Genomic DNA, 13,363 nt, shown 5'->3' with positions numbered 1-13,363 from the left:
GCACTGTTCCGTGCACGAGCACTTCCAGGAAATGACATCCAAGGGTTCCCAAAACTGGGGATCTTCAAATGAGCTGTGGGACACTCGGAAGAGGGCTTTCACCAAGAATTTGGCCCCAAATTCAACTAGGCATTTCCAGAGTTTGATTTCACCCTTGTGCCATGGAGAGACACAGTCCAGGCCACCTCATTCCCAAAGAATGGGAACACAGGGAACACATCTCCTCCTGTTTATCAACCATCAGAGGATTCCTTGGCACAAAGAGAGCAGGAGTCTTATGGAACCTCTACAGGATTCCAACCAACTCTGTAGGAGCAGTGATCTTTGCACATGTGCAAGGCAGCACTTACGCCTGCTTTCACTGTCCAGAGCTCCAGGGAAACATGACTTCCTGTGGCATGAACCTGAAAGTGCTCCTGACCCTCGTGTGCCCTTCACACCTGGCATCGACCCTGACTTTAGATTTTCTATGCACTTATCTGTGCAGCTACCTTCACTTGAAAGCTGGAGCCAGCTATCGGACTACTGAGTCGCTCATCCAGTTTCAAGATTCATGGGAAATGCGCCCTGCAAATCCTACGAGTCCAACCGCAACTGACACACGCGTTCAAATACAGCAAGTTGACCAGTCTCCTGTAGAGCTCTGAGCCATTCACATCTCATAAATGTCTCAGGAAAACACGTTTTTCTAGTTGGCCGATTCTCCCCTTTCAGTAGGCCGTATCGGACTTGGACGCAGGCTATCGAAGATGACTCCAGCACACAGGTTTCAGGATTCTCTGATTCCTAAGTATCCACCCACGCACATCACCGCCACTTAGTCAACCAGGCAAGGTCAAGCAAACACCAGGGGACATGCCTCAGCTTTGTCAGCAAACCCTACTGCCTTTTGAGGTGTATCCTCACTTGCCTAAGTGTCAGATGGGGCCAGGGCAAATCACGGGAAATCCCTCACCTTTTGTCCTCGCAACGGTGAACTCCTCGGAGGCAGGTTGTGCTAAAGGACACAAAAAGAGGAAAGGAGCCAAGGAATCAGCCTGACCAAAATCGGCCACCCAGGTCTTTTGGATTACTTGGTGCAGGTGAAAGAAATCAAAATGGGAGTCCGCTCTAAAGAAGATCTGGAAGGCTGGGCCAAAGGACTTTCCCACAGGGCCTCAGCATAACCTCTCTGAGCATGATTTTTAGGTCATCATCTCTCTTCCAGACAGATTATGTCATCATTGACCCCAGCCATATCACTCCCCAGGAAAAATCCCCTGAGACCTGAAGATGCTTACCACAAATGTCTTCCTTCCACCCAGGAAGGACAGTGGATGAGAGCGTTCACACATCATCTTCCAGTTTCCCGGGCAGTTGGCTTGACCCCCGTGAAAGCAGGACAAGACACATCGACCTCACTAACCCTTTGAAAAGGGGAAGTGGGTAAGACAGAGATCCCAGAAGAGAAACTCATTTCCCTAAGGCTATGCTTTCAGCCAGACATTCGCGAACACATGGACAAAATCAAGACAGCCATTTGCAACCCGCTGGGGAGTCTGCTGACCCATGACAGAAGGAGAGAATCATGCAATATTCAGAAGAAGGCAGAGAGGTCTCTGGATGTAGCACAAATTTACAGGAGGACCCAGGCAAAAGGAGCCTTTGCCATTGATTAAGCCTGACTGATGTGTTGAAGGCTGCCAAGTATGCGTCCACGGGCACTGTCCAATGTGTGCGGACTCCCGGGAAATGGCACGCAAGAGTCCCCAGCACCGGGGGATCTTCAAATCAGCTGGAGGACATTTGGAAAAGAATAGCTTTCCAAGAATTCTGCCAACACTTGTTAAAATTGCCACAGTCCTTCAACGCTTTCATTTCACCACTGAGCCATGGAGAGACACAATCGAATCTACCTCAGGCCCCAATAATCCCCAGAGAGGGATCACATCTCCTCCTGGATATCAAGCATCAGAGGATCCCGTGGGGCACACGGAAAAGGAGTTCTATGGAATCTCTACAAGATTCCAAAGATCTGTCAAGAAAATGATCTTTCCACATGTGGAAGGCAGCAGTTATGCCTGCATTTCCTGATTAGACTCTCAGCGGATCATGACCTCCTGTGGCATGAACCTGAAATGAGTCATGACGCTCGCGACCCACTTACCGAATGGGATTGAACCTGCCATTAGCTTTTTGACTCAGATATTGGTGCTGCTGCCTTTTCCTGAATGCTACAGCGAGGTATCAGGCTACTCAATTCTTCATCCAATACCGAGATGTCTGGGAAAGATGCCCTAGAGATCCTAAGAGTCCAGTCGCAACTGACACAGGCTTTCAACTCTGGCAAGTCTCTCTGGTTTCTCCAGTAGAGCTGCTACACACTCCCATCCCGTAAAGAGTTGAGAGTTGAAAATATTCTCAAACTTCCGTAGACATACCCGACTGGGAACCGGACTAGCAAAAATTACTCAAGTGGAAATTCTTCTAGGTCCCTGTGCTTCCTAACTATCCACCCGTGCATATCACCGCCACTTGGTCAATCGGTCAGGTCAAGCTCAAAGCAGGGGACACGTCTCAGCTTTTCCACAAAACCCGACTGCCTCTTGGGCTCCCTTTTCATTTGTCTAAGTATCACCAGAGACAAGGGAAAACCGTCGTCATTCACTCACCTTGAGTTCTTTCGGTGGTGAATCTCTTGAAAGCAGGTCTCTCTAAATGACAGAAAAAGAGGAAAAGAGCCAAGGAATCAGCATGGCCAAAATCGGTCAGGGAGGAGTTTTTGATCACTTGGTGGAGGAAAAAGGGATCACAACGGGGGTCCACTCTAAAGCAGATCATTCATGTTAGTGAAAAGGAGTTTCTCTCTGGGCCTCAGCGGGATCCTATTGAGCATGATTTTTATGTCATCATCTCTCTTCGAGACAAGTTGAGGTGTCTTCATTGACCCGAGACATCTCAATCCCCGGGAAAAATCACCTGAGTCTTCAAGTTCCTCACCACCGATATCGTCCATCCAGCCCGCAATCACGCAGGATGAGAAGGTTCCCACATCCTCTTCCGGTTTCCCGGGGAGTAGCTTGACCCTCATGAAAGCAGGAAAACAGGCTTCGACCTTGCAATCCTTTTAAGAAGGGCAAAGAAGTAAGTCAGACATCAGACGAGAGACATTCATTGCCTAACAGCTACGCTTTTTCCACATATAGCCCCAAGTATGGACAAAATCGAGACACACACTTCTCGCCCATTAGTGAGACTGCTGACCCTTGACAGAAAGGCAGACGCGTGCCAGATCAAGACAAGGCATAGAGGACTCCGAATGGAGAAAAATACTCAGGAAGTCCCAGCCAAGAACAGGCTATTCATTTGATCAGCCCCGGCTAATGTCTACGAGGAAGCCAAATCTGTGTCCACAGGCACTGTTCCGTGCACGAGCACTTCCAGGAAATGACATCCAAGGGTTCCCAAAACTGGGGATCTTCAAATGAGCTGTGGGACACTCGGAAGAGGGCTTTCACCAAGAATTTGGCCCCAAATTCAACTAGGCATTTCCAGAGTTTGATTTCACCCTTGTGCCATGGAGAGACACAGTCCAGGCCACCTCATTCCCAAAGAATGGGAACACAGGGAACACATCTCCTCCTGTTTATCAACCATCAGAGGATTCCTTGGCACAAAGAGAGCAGGAGTCTTATGGAACCTCTACAGGATTCCAACCAACTCTGTAGGAGCAGTGATCTTTGCACATGTGCAAGGCAGCACTTACGCCTGCTTTCACTGTCCAGAGCTCCAGGGAAACATGACTTCCTGTGGCATGAACCTGAAAGTGCTCCTGACCCTCGTGTGCCCTTCACACCTGGCATCGACCCTGACTTTAGATTTTCTATGCACTTATCTGTGCAGCTACCTTCACTTGAAAGCTGGAGCCAGCTATCGGACTACTGAGTCGCTCATCCAGTTTCAAGATTCATGGGAAATGCGCCCTGCAAATCCTACGAGTCCAACCGCAACTGACACACGCGTTCAAATACAGCAAGTTGACCAGTCTCCTGTAGAGCTCTGAGCCATTCACATCTCATAAATGTCTCAGGAAAACACGTTTTTCTAGTTGGCCGATTCTCCCCTTTCAGTAGGCCGTATCGGACTTGGACGCAGGCTATCGAAGATGACTCCAGCACACAGGTTTCAGGATTCTCTGATTCCTAAGTATCCACCCACGCACATCACCGCCACTTAGTCAACCAGGCAAGGTCAAGCAAACACCAGGGGACATGCCTCAGCTTTGTCAGCAAACCCTACTGCCTTTTGAGGTGTATCCTCACTTGCCTAAGTGTCAGATGGGGCCAGGGCAAATCACGGGAAATCCCTCACCTTTTGTCCTCGCAACGGTGAACTCCTCGGAGGCAGGTTGTGCTAAAGGACACAAAAAGAGGAAAGGAGCCAAGGAATCAGCCTGACCAAAATCGGCCACCCAGGTCTTTTGGATTACTTGGTGCAGGTGAAAGAAATCAAAATGGGAGTCCGCTCTAAAGAAGATCTGGAAGGCTGGGCCAAAGGACTTTCCCACAGGGCCTCAGCATAACCTCTCTGAGCATGATTTTTAGGTCATCATCTCTCTTCCAGACAGATTATGTCATCATTGACCCCAGCCATATCACTCCCCAGGAAAAATCCCCTGAGACCTGAAGATGCTTACCACAAATGTCTTCCTTCCACCCAGGAAGGACAGTGGATGAGAGCGTTCACACATCATCTTCCAGTTTCCCGGGCAGTTGGCTTGACCCCCGTGAAAGCAGGACAAGACACATCGACCTCACTAACCCTTTGAAAAGGGGAAGTGGGTAAGACAGAGATCCCAGAAGAGAAACTCATTTCCCTAAGGCTATGCTTTCAGCCAGACATTCGCGAACACATGGACAAAATCAAGACAGCCATTTGCAACCCGCTGGGGAGTCTGCTGACCCATGACAGAAGGAGAGAATCATGCAATATTCAGAAGAAGGCAGAGAGGTCTCTGGATGTAGCACAAATTTACAGGAGGACCCAGGCAAAAGGAGCCTTTGCCATTGATTAAGCCTGACTGATGTGTTGAAGGCTGCCAAGTATGCGTCCACGGGCACTGTCCAATGTGTGCGGACTCCCGGGAAATGGCACGCAAGAGTCCCCAGCACCGGGGGATCTTCAAATCAGCTGGAGGACATTTGGAAAAGAATAGCTTTCCAAGAATTCTGCCAACACTTGTTAAAATTGCCACAGTCCTTCAACGCTTTCATTTCACCACTGAGCCATGGAGAGACACAATCGAATCTACCTCAGGCCCCAATAATCCCCAGAGAGGGATCACATCTCCTCCTGGATATCAAGCATCAGAGGATCCCGTGGGGCACACGGAAAAGGAGTTCTATGGAATCTCTACAAGATTCCAAAGATCTGTCAAGAAAATGATCTTTCCACATGTGGAAGGCAGCAGTTATGCCTGCATTTCCTGATTAGACTCTCAGCGGATCATGACCTCCTGTGGCATGAACCTGAAATGAGTCATGACGCTCGCGACCCACTTACCGAATGGGATTGAACCTGCCATTAGCTTTTTGACTCAGATATTGGTGCTGCTGCCTTTTCCTGAATGCTACAGCGAGGTATCAGGCTACTCAATTCTTCATCCAATACCGAGATGTCTGGGAAAGATGCCCTAGAGATCCTAAGAGTCCAGTCGCAACTGACACAGGCTTTCAACTCTGGCAAGTCTCTCTGGTTTCTCCAGTAGAGCTGCTACACACTCCCATCCCGTAAAGAGTTGAGAGTTGAAAATATTCTCAAACTTCCGTAGACATACCCGACTGGGAACCGGACTAGCAAAAATTACTCAAGTGGAAATTCTTCTAGGTCCCTGTGCTTCCTAACTATCCACCCGTGCATATCACCGCCACTTGGTCAATCGGTCAGGTCAAGCTCAAAGCAGGGGACACGTCTCAGCTTTTCCACAAAACCCGACTGCCTCTTGGGCTCCCTTTTCACTTGTCTAAGTATCACCAGAGACAAGGGAAAACCGTCGTCATTCACTCACCTTGAGTTCTTTCGGTGGTGAATCTCTTGAAAGCAGGTCTCTCTAAATGACAGAAAAAGAGGAAAAGAGCCAAGGAATCAGCATGGCCAAAATCGGTCAGGGAGGAGTTTTTGATCACTTGGTGGAGGAAAAAGGGATCACAACGGGTGTCCACTCTAAAGCAGATCACTCATGTTAGTGAAAAGGAGTTTCTCTCTGGGCCTCAGCGGGATCCTATTGAGCATGATTTTTATGTCATCATCTCTCTTCGAGACAAGTTGAGGTGTCTTCATTGACCCGAGACATCTCAATCCCCGGGAAAAATCACCTGAGTCTTCAAGTTCCTCACCACCGATATCGTCCATCCAGCCCGCAATCACGCAGGATGAGAAGGTTCCCACATCCTCTTCCGGTTTCCCGGGGAGTAGCTTGACCCTCATGAAAGCAGGAAAACAGGCTTCGACCTTGCAATCCTTTTAAGAAGGGCAAAGAAGTAAGTCAGACATCAGACGAGAGACATTCATTGCCTAACAGCTACGCTTTTTCCACATATAGCCCCAAGTATGGACAAAATCGAGACACACACTTCTCGCCCATTAGTGAGACTGCTGACCCTTGACAGAAAGGCAGACGCGTGCCAGATCAAGACAAGGCATAGAGGACTCCGAATGGAGAAACGTACTCAGGAAGTCCCAGCCAAGAACAGGCTATTCATTTGATCAGCCCCGGCTAATGTCTACGAGGAAGCCAAATCTGTGTCCACAGGCACTGTTCCGTGCACGAGCACTTCCAGGAAATGACATCCAAGGGTTCCCAAAACTGGGGATCTTCAAATGAGCTGTGGGACACTCGGAAGAGGGCTTTCACCAAGAATTTGGCCCCAAATTCAACTAGGCATTTCCAGAGTTTGATTTCACCCTTGTGCCATGGAGAGACACAGTCCAGGCCACCTCATTCCCAAAGAATGGGAACACAGGGAACACATCTCCTCCTGTTTATCAACCATCAGAGGATTCCTTGGCACAAAGAGAGCAGGAGTCTTATGGAACCTCTACAGGATTCCAACCAACTCTGTAGGAGCAGTGATCTTTGCACATGTGCAAGGCAGCACTTACGCCTGCTTTCACTGTCCAGAGCTCCAGGGAAACATGACTTCCTGTGGCATGAACCTGAAAGTGCTCCTGACCCTCGTGTGCCCTTCACACCTGGCATCGACCCTGACTTTAGATTTTCTATGCACTTATCTGTGCAGCTACCTTCACTTGAAAGCTGGAGCCAGCTATCGGACTACTGAGTCGCTCATCCAGTTTCAAGATTCATGGGAAATGCGCCCTGCAAATCCTACGAGTCCAACCGCAACTGACACACGCGTTCAAATACAGCAAGTTGACCAGTCTCCTGTAGAGCTCTGAGCCATTCACATCTCATAAATGTCTCAGGAAAACACGTTTTTCTAGTTGGCCGATTCTCCCCTTTCAGTAGGCCGTATCGGACTTGGACGCAGGCTATCGAAGATGACTCCAGCACACAGGTTTCAGGATTCTCTGATTCCTAAGTATCCACCCACGCACATCACCGCCACTTAGTCAACCAGGCAAGGTCAAGCAAACACCAGGGGACATGCCTCAGCTTTGTCAGCAAACCCTACTGCCTTTTGAGGTGTATCCTCACTTGCCTAAGTGTCAGATGGGGCCAGGGCAAATCACGGGAAATCCCTCACCTTTTGTCCTCGCAACGGTGAACTCCTCGGAGGCAGGTTGTGCTAAAGGACACAAAAAGAGGAAAGGAGCCAAGGAATCAGCCTGACCAAAATCGGCCACCCAGGTCTTTTGGATTACTTGGTGCAGGTGAAAGAAATCAAAATGGGAGTCCGCTCTAAAGAAGATCTGGAAGGCTGGGCCAAAGGACTTTCCCACAGGGCCTCAGCATAACCTCTCTGAGCATGATTTTTAGGTCATCATCTCTCTTCCAGACAGATTATGTCATCATTGACCCCAGCCATATCACTCCCCAGGAAAAATCCCCTGAGACCTGAAGATGCTTACCACAAATGTCTTCCTTCCACCCAGGAAGGACAGTGGATGAGAGCGTTCCCACATCATCTTCCAGTTTCCCGGGCAGTTGGCTTGACCCCCGTGAAAGCAGGACAAGACACATCGACCTCACTAACCCTTTGAAAAGGGGAAGTGGGTAAGACAGAGATCCCAGAAGAGAAACTCATTTCCCTAAGGCTATGCTTTCAGCCAGACATTCACGAACACATGGACAAAATCAAGACAGCCATTTGCAACCCGCTGGGGAGTCTGCTGACCCATGACAGAAGGAGAGAATCATGCAATATTCAGAAGAAGGCAGAGAGGTCTCTGGATGTAGCACAAATTTACAGGAGGACCCAGGCAAAAGGAGCCTTTGCCATTGATTAAGCCTGACTGATGTGTTGAAGGCTGCCAAGTATGCGTCCACGGGCACTGTCCAATGTGTGCGGACTCCCGGGAAATGGCACGCAAGAGTCCCCAGCACCGGGGGATCTTCAAATCAGCTGGAGGACATTTGGAAAAGAATAGCTTTCCAAGAATTCTGCCAACACTTGTTAAAATTGCCACAGTCCTTCAACGCTTTCATTTCACCACTGAGCCATGGAGAGACACAATCGAATCTACCTCAGGCCCCAATAATCCCCAGAGAGGGATCACATCTCCTCCTGGATATCAAGCATCAGAGGATCCCGTGGGGCACACGGAAAAGGAGTTCTATGGAATCTCTACAAGATTCCAAAGATCTGTCAAGAAAATGATCTTTCCACATGTGGAAGGCAGCAGTTATGCCTGCATTTCCTGATTAGACTCTCAGCGGATCATGACCTCCTGTGGCATGAACCTGAAATGAGTCATGACGCTCGCGACCCACTTACCGAATGGGATTGAACCTGCCATTAGCTTTTTGACTCAGATATTGGTGCTGCTGCCTTTTCTTGAATGCTACAGCGAGGTATCAGGCTACTCAATTCTTCATCCAATACCGAGATGTCTGGGAAAGATGCCCTAGAGATCCTAAGAGTCCAGTCGCAACTGACACAGGCTTTCAACTCTGGCAAGTCTCTCTGGTTTCTCCAGTAGAGCTGCTACACACTCCCATCCCGTAAAGAGTTGAGAGTTGAAAATATTCTCAAACTTCCGTAGACATACCCGACTGGGAACCGGACTAGCAAAAATTACTCAAGTGGAAATTCTTCTAGGTCCCTGTGCTTCCTAACTATCCACCCGTGCATATCACCGCCACTTGGTCAATCGGTCAGGTCAAGCTCAAAGCAGGGGACACGTCTCAGCTTTTCCACAAAACCCGACTGCCTCTTGGGCTCCCTTTTCACTTGTCTAAGTATCACCAGAGACAAGGGAAAACCGTCGTCATTCACTCACCTTGAGTTCTTTCGGTGGTGAATCTCTTGAAAGCAGGTCTCTCTAAATGACAGAAAAAGAGGAAAAGAGCCAAGGAATCAGCATGGCCAAAATCGGTCAGGGAGGAGTTTTTGATCACTTGGTGGAGGAAAAAGGGATCACAACGGGGGTCCACTCTAAAGCAGATCATTCATGTTAGTGAAAAGGAGTTTCTCTCTGGGCCTCAGCGGGATCCTATTGAGCATGATTTTTATGTCATCATCTCTCTTCGAGACAAGTTGAGGTGTCTTCATTGACCCGAGACATCTCAATCCCCGGGAAAAATCACCTGAGTCTTCAAGTTCCTCACCACCGATATCGTCCATCCAGCCCGCAATCACGCAGGATGAGAAGGTTCCCACATCCTCTTCCGGTTTCCCGGGGAGTAGCTTGACCCTCATGAAAGCAGGAAAACAGGCTTCGACCTTGCAATCCTTTTAAGAAGGGCAAAGAAGTAAGTCAGACATCAGACGAGAGACATTCATTGCCTAACAGCTACGCTTTTTCCACATATAGCCCCAAGTATGGACAAAATCGAGACACACACTTCTCGCCCATTAGTGAGACTGCTGACCCTTGACAGAAAGGCAGACGCGTGCCAGATCAAGACAAGGCATAGAGGACTCCGAATGGAGAAAAATACTCAGGAAGTCCCAGCCAAGAACAGGCTATTCATTTGATCAGCCCCGGCTAATGTCTACGAGGAAGCCAAATCTGTGTCCACAGGCACTGTTCCGTGCACGAGCACTTCCAGGAAATGACATCCAAGGGTTCCCAAAACTGGGGATCTTCAAATGAGCTGTGGGACACTCGGAAGAGGGCTTTCACCAAGAATTTGGCCCCAAATTCAACTAGGCATTTCCAGAGTTTGATTTCACCCTTGTGCCATGGAGAGACACAGTCCAGGCCACCTCATTCCCAAAGAATGGGAACACAGGGAACACATCTCCTCCTGTTTATCAACCATCAGAGGATTCCTTGGCACAAAGAGAGCAGGAGTCTTATGGAACCTCTACAGGATTCCAACCAACTCTGTAGGAGCAGTGATCTTTGCACATGTGCAAGGCAGCACTTACGCCTGCTTTCACTGTCCAGAGCTCCAGGGAAACATGACTTCCTGTGGCATGAACCTGAAAGTGCTCCTGACCCTCGTGTGCCCTTCACACCTGGCATCGACCCTGACTTTAGATTTTCTATGCACTTATCTGTGCAGCTACCTTCACTTGAAAGCTGGAGCCAGCTATCGGACTACTGAGTCGCTCATCCAGTTTCAAGATTCATGGGAAATGCGCCCTGCAAATCCTACGAGTCCAACCGCAACTGACACACGCGTTCAAATACAGCAAGTTGACCAGTCTCCTGTAGAGCTCTGAGCCATTCACATCTCATAAATGTCTCAGGAAAACACGTTTTTCTAGTTGGCCGATTCTCCCCTTTCAGTAGGCCGTATCGGACTTGGACGCAGGCTATCGAAGATGACTCCAGCACACAGGTTTCAGGATTCTCTGATTCCTAAGTATCCACCCACGCACATCACCGCCACTTAGTCAACCAGGCAAGGTCAAGCAAACACCAGGGGACATGCCTCAGCTTTGTCAGCAAACCCTACTGCCTTTTGAGGTGTATCCTCACTTGCCTAAGTGTCAGATGGGGCCAGGGCAAATCACGGGAAATCCCTCACCTTTTGTCCTCGCAACGGTGAACTCCTCGGAGGCAGGTTGTGCTAAAGGACACAAAAAGAGGAAAGGAGCCAAGGAATCAGCCTGACCAAAATCGGCCACCCAGGTCTTTTGGATTACTTGGTGCAGGTGAAAGAAATCAAAATGGGAGTCCGCTCTAAAGAAGATCTGGAAGGCTGGGCCAAAGGACTTTCCCACAGGGCCTCAGCATAACCTCTCTGAGCATGATTTTTAGGTCATCATCTCTCTTCCAGACAGATTATGTCATCATTGACCCCAGCCATATCACTCCCCAGGAAAAATCCCCTGAGACCTGAAGATGCTTACCACAAATGTCTTCCTTCCACCCAGGAAGGACAGTGGATGAGAGCGTTCCCACATCATCTTCCAGTTTCCCGGGCAGTTGGCTTGACCCCCGTGAAAGCAGGACAAGACACATCGACCTCACTAACCCTTTGAAAAGGGGAAGTGGGTAAGACAGAGATCCCAGAAGAGAAACTCATTTCCCTAAGGCTATGCTTTCAGCCAGACATTCGCGAACACATGGACAAAATCAAGACAGCCATTTGCAACCCGCTGGGGAGTCTGCTGACCCATGACAGAAGGAGAGAATCATGCAATATTCAGAAGAAGGCAGAGAGGTCTCTGGATGTAGCACAAATTTACAGGAGGACCCAGGCAAAAGGAGCCTTTGCCATTGATTAAGCCTGACTGATGTGTTGAAGGCTGCCAAGTATGCGTCCACGGGCACTGTCCAATGTGTGCGGACTCCCGGGAAATGGCACGCAAGAGTCCCCAGCACCGGGGGATCTTCAAATCAGCTGGAGGACATTTGGAAAAGAATAGCTTTCCAAGAATTCTGCCAACACTTGTTAAAATTGCCACAGTCCTTCAACGCTTTCATTTCACCACTGAGCCATGGAGAGACACAATCGAATCTACCTCAGGCCCCAATAATCCCCAGAGAGGGATCACATCTCCTCCTGGATATCAAGCATCAGAGGATCCCGTGGGGCACACGGAAAAGGAGTTCTATGGAATCTCTACAAGATTCCAAAGATCTGTCAAGAAAATGATCTTTCCACATGTGGAAGGCAGCAGTTATGCCTGCATTTCCTGATTAGACTCTCAGCGGATCATGACCTCCTGTGGCATGAACCTGAAATGAGTCATGACGCTCGCGACCCACTTACCGAATGGGATTGAACCTGCCATTAGCTTTTTGACTCAGATATTGGTGCTGCTGCCTTTTCTTGAATGCTACAGCGAGGTATCAGGCTACTCAATTCTTCATCCAATACCGAGATGTCTGGGAAAGATGCCCTAGAGATCCTAAGAGTCCAGTCGCAACTGACACAGGCTTTCAACTCTGGCAAGTCTCTCTGGTTTCTCCAGTAGAGCTGCTACACACTCCCATCCCGTAAAGAGTTGAGAGTTGAAAATATTCTCAAACTTCCGTAGACATACCCGACTGGGAACCGGACTAGCAAAAATTACTCAAGTGGAAATTCTTCTAGGTCCCTGTGCTTCCTAACTATCCACCCGTGCATATCACCGCCACTTGGTCAATCGGTCAGGTCAAGCTCAAAGCAGGGGACACGTCTCAGCTTTTCCACAAAACCCGACTGCCTCTTGGGCTCCCTTTTCACTTGTCTAAGTATCACCAGAGACAAGGGAAAACCGTCGTCATTCACTCACCTTGAGTTCTTTCGGTGGTGAATCTCTTGAAAGCAGGTCTCTCTAAATGACAGAAAAAGAGGAAAAGAGCCAAGGAATCAGCATGGCCAAAATCGGTCAGGGAGGAGTTTTTGATCACTTGGTGGAGGAAAAAGGGATCACAACGGGGGTCCACTCTAAAGCAGATCATTCATGTTAGTGAAAAGGAGTTTCTCTCTGGGCCTCAGCGGGATCCTATTGAGCATGATTTTTATGTCATCATCTCTCTTCGAGACAAGTTGAGGTGTCTTCATTGACCCGAGACATCTCAATCCCCGGGAAAAATCACCTGAGTCTTCAAGTTCCTCACCACCGATATCGTCCATCCAGCCCGCAATCACGCAGGATGAGAAGGTTCCCACATCCTCTTCCGGTTTCCCGGGGAGTAGCTTGACCCTCATGAAAGCAGGAAAACAGGCTTCGACCTTGCAATCCTTTTAAGAAGGGCAAAGAAGTAAGTCAGACATCAGACGAGAGACATTCATTGCCTAACAGCTACGCTTTTTCCA

At 48.9% G+C, this 13,363-nt stretch overlaps 8 non-coding genes across 8 annotated transcripts; all 8 read right to left on the bottom strand.

Annotated features, from left to right (window-relative positions):
- Nucleotides 1-1,152: 1,152 nt before the first annotated feature.
- On the bottom strand, nucleotides 1,153-1,230 carry LOC135227551 (small nucleolar RNA SNORD115). The gene has a single exon (XR_010317714.1). It is a non-coding gene; the product is annotated as a small nucleolar RNA SNORD115 (small nucleolar RNA).
- A 1,618-nt stretch (nucleotides 1,231-2,848) lies between these two features.
- LOC135227343 (small nucleolar RNA SNORD115) lies at nucleotides 2,849-2,929 on the bottom strand. The gene has a single exon (XR_010317509.1). It is a non-coding gene; the product is annotated as a small nucleolar RNA SNORD115 (small nucleolar RNA).
- Nucleotides 2,930-4,547: 1,618 nt separating this feature from the next.
- Nucleotides 4,548-4,625, bottom strand: LOC135227550 (small nucleolar RNA SNORD115). The gene has a single exon (XR_010317713.1). It is a non-coding gene; the product is annotated as a small nucleolar RNA SNORD115 (small nucleolar RNA).
- Nucleotides 4,626-6,243: 1,618 nt separating this feature from the next.
- LOC135227342 (small nucleolar RNA SNORD115) lies at nucleotides 6,244-6,324 on the bottom strand. The gene has a single exon (XR_010317508.1). It is a non-coding gene; the product is annotated as a small nucleolar RNA SNORD115 (small nucleolar RNA).
- Nucleotides 6,325-7,942: 1,618 nt separating this feature from the next.
- Nucleotides 7,943-8,020, bottom strand: LOC135227549 (small nucleolar RNA SNORD115). The gene has a single exon (XR_010317712.1). It is a non-coding gene; the product is annotated as a small nucleolar RNA SNORD115 (small nucleolar RNA).
- Nucleotides 8,021-9,638: 1,618 nt separating this feature from the next.
- LOC135227341 (small nucleolar RNA SNORD115) lies at nucleotides 9,639-9,719 on the bottom strand. The gene has a single exon (XR_010317507.1). It is a non-coding gene; the product is annotated as a small nucleolar RNA SNORD115 (small nucleolar RNA).
- Nucleotides 9,720-11,337: 1,618 nt separating this feature from the next.
- Nucleotides 11,338-11,415, bottom strand: LOC135227548 (small nucleolar RNA SNORD115). The gene has a single exon (XR_010317711.1). It is a non-coding gene; the product is annotated as a small nucleolar RNA SNORD115 (small nucleolar RNA).
- Nucleotides 11,416-13,033: 1,618 nt separating this feature from the next.
- LOC135227340 (small nucleolar RNA SNORD115) lies at nucleotides 13,034-13,114 on the bottom strand. The gene has a single exon (XR_010317506.1). It is a non-coding gene; the product is annotated as a small nucleolar RNA SNORD115 (small nucleolar RNA).
- Between the last annotated feature and the right edge of the window lie 249 nt (nucleotides 13,115-13,363).

Source organism: Loxodonta africana, chromosome 13, assembly GCF_030014295.1.
Source record: "Loxodonta africana isolate mLoxAfr1 chromosome 13, mLoxAfr1.hap2, whole genome shotgun sequence".
In the NCBI taxonomy this organism is placed as follows: Eukaryota; Metazoa; Chordata; class Mammalia; order Proboscidea; family Elephantidae; genus Loxodonta; species Loxodonta africana.
This window is presented reverse-complemented; position numbering and strand designations above follow the sequence as displayed.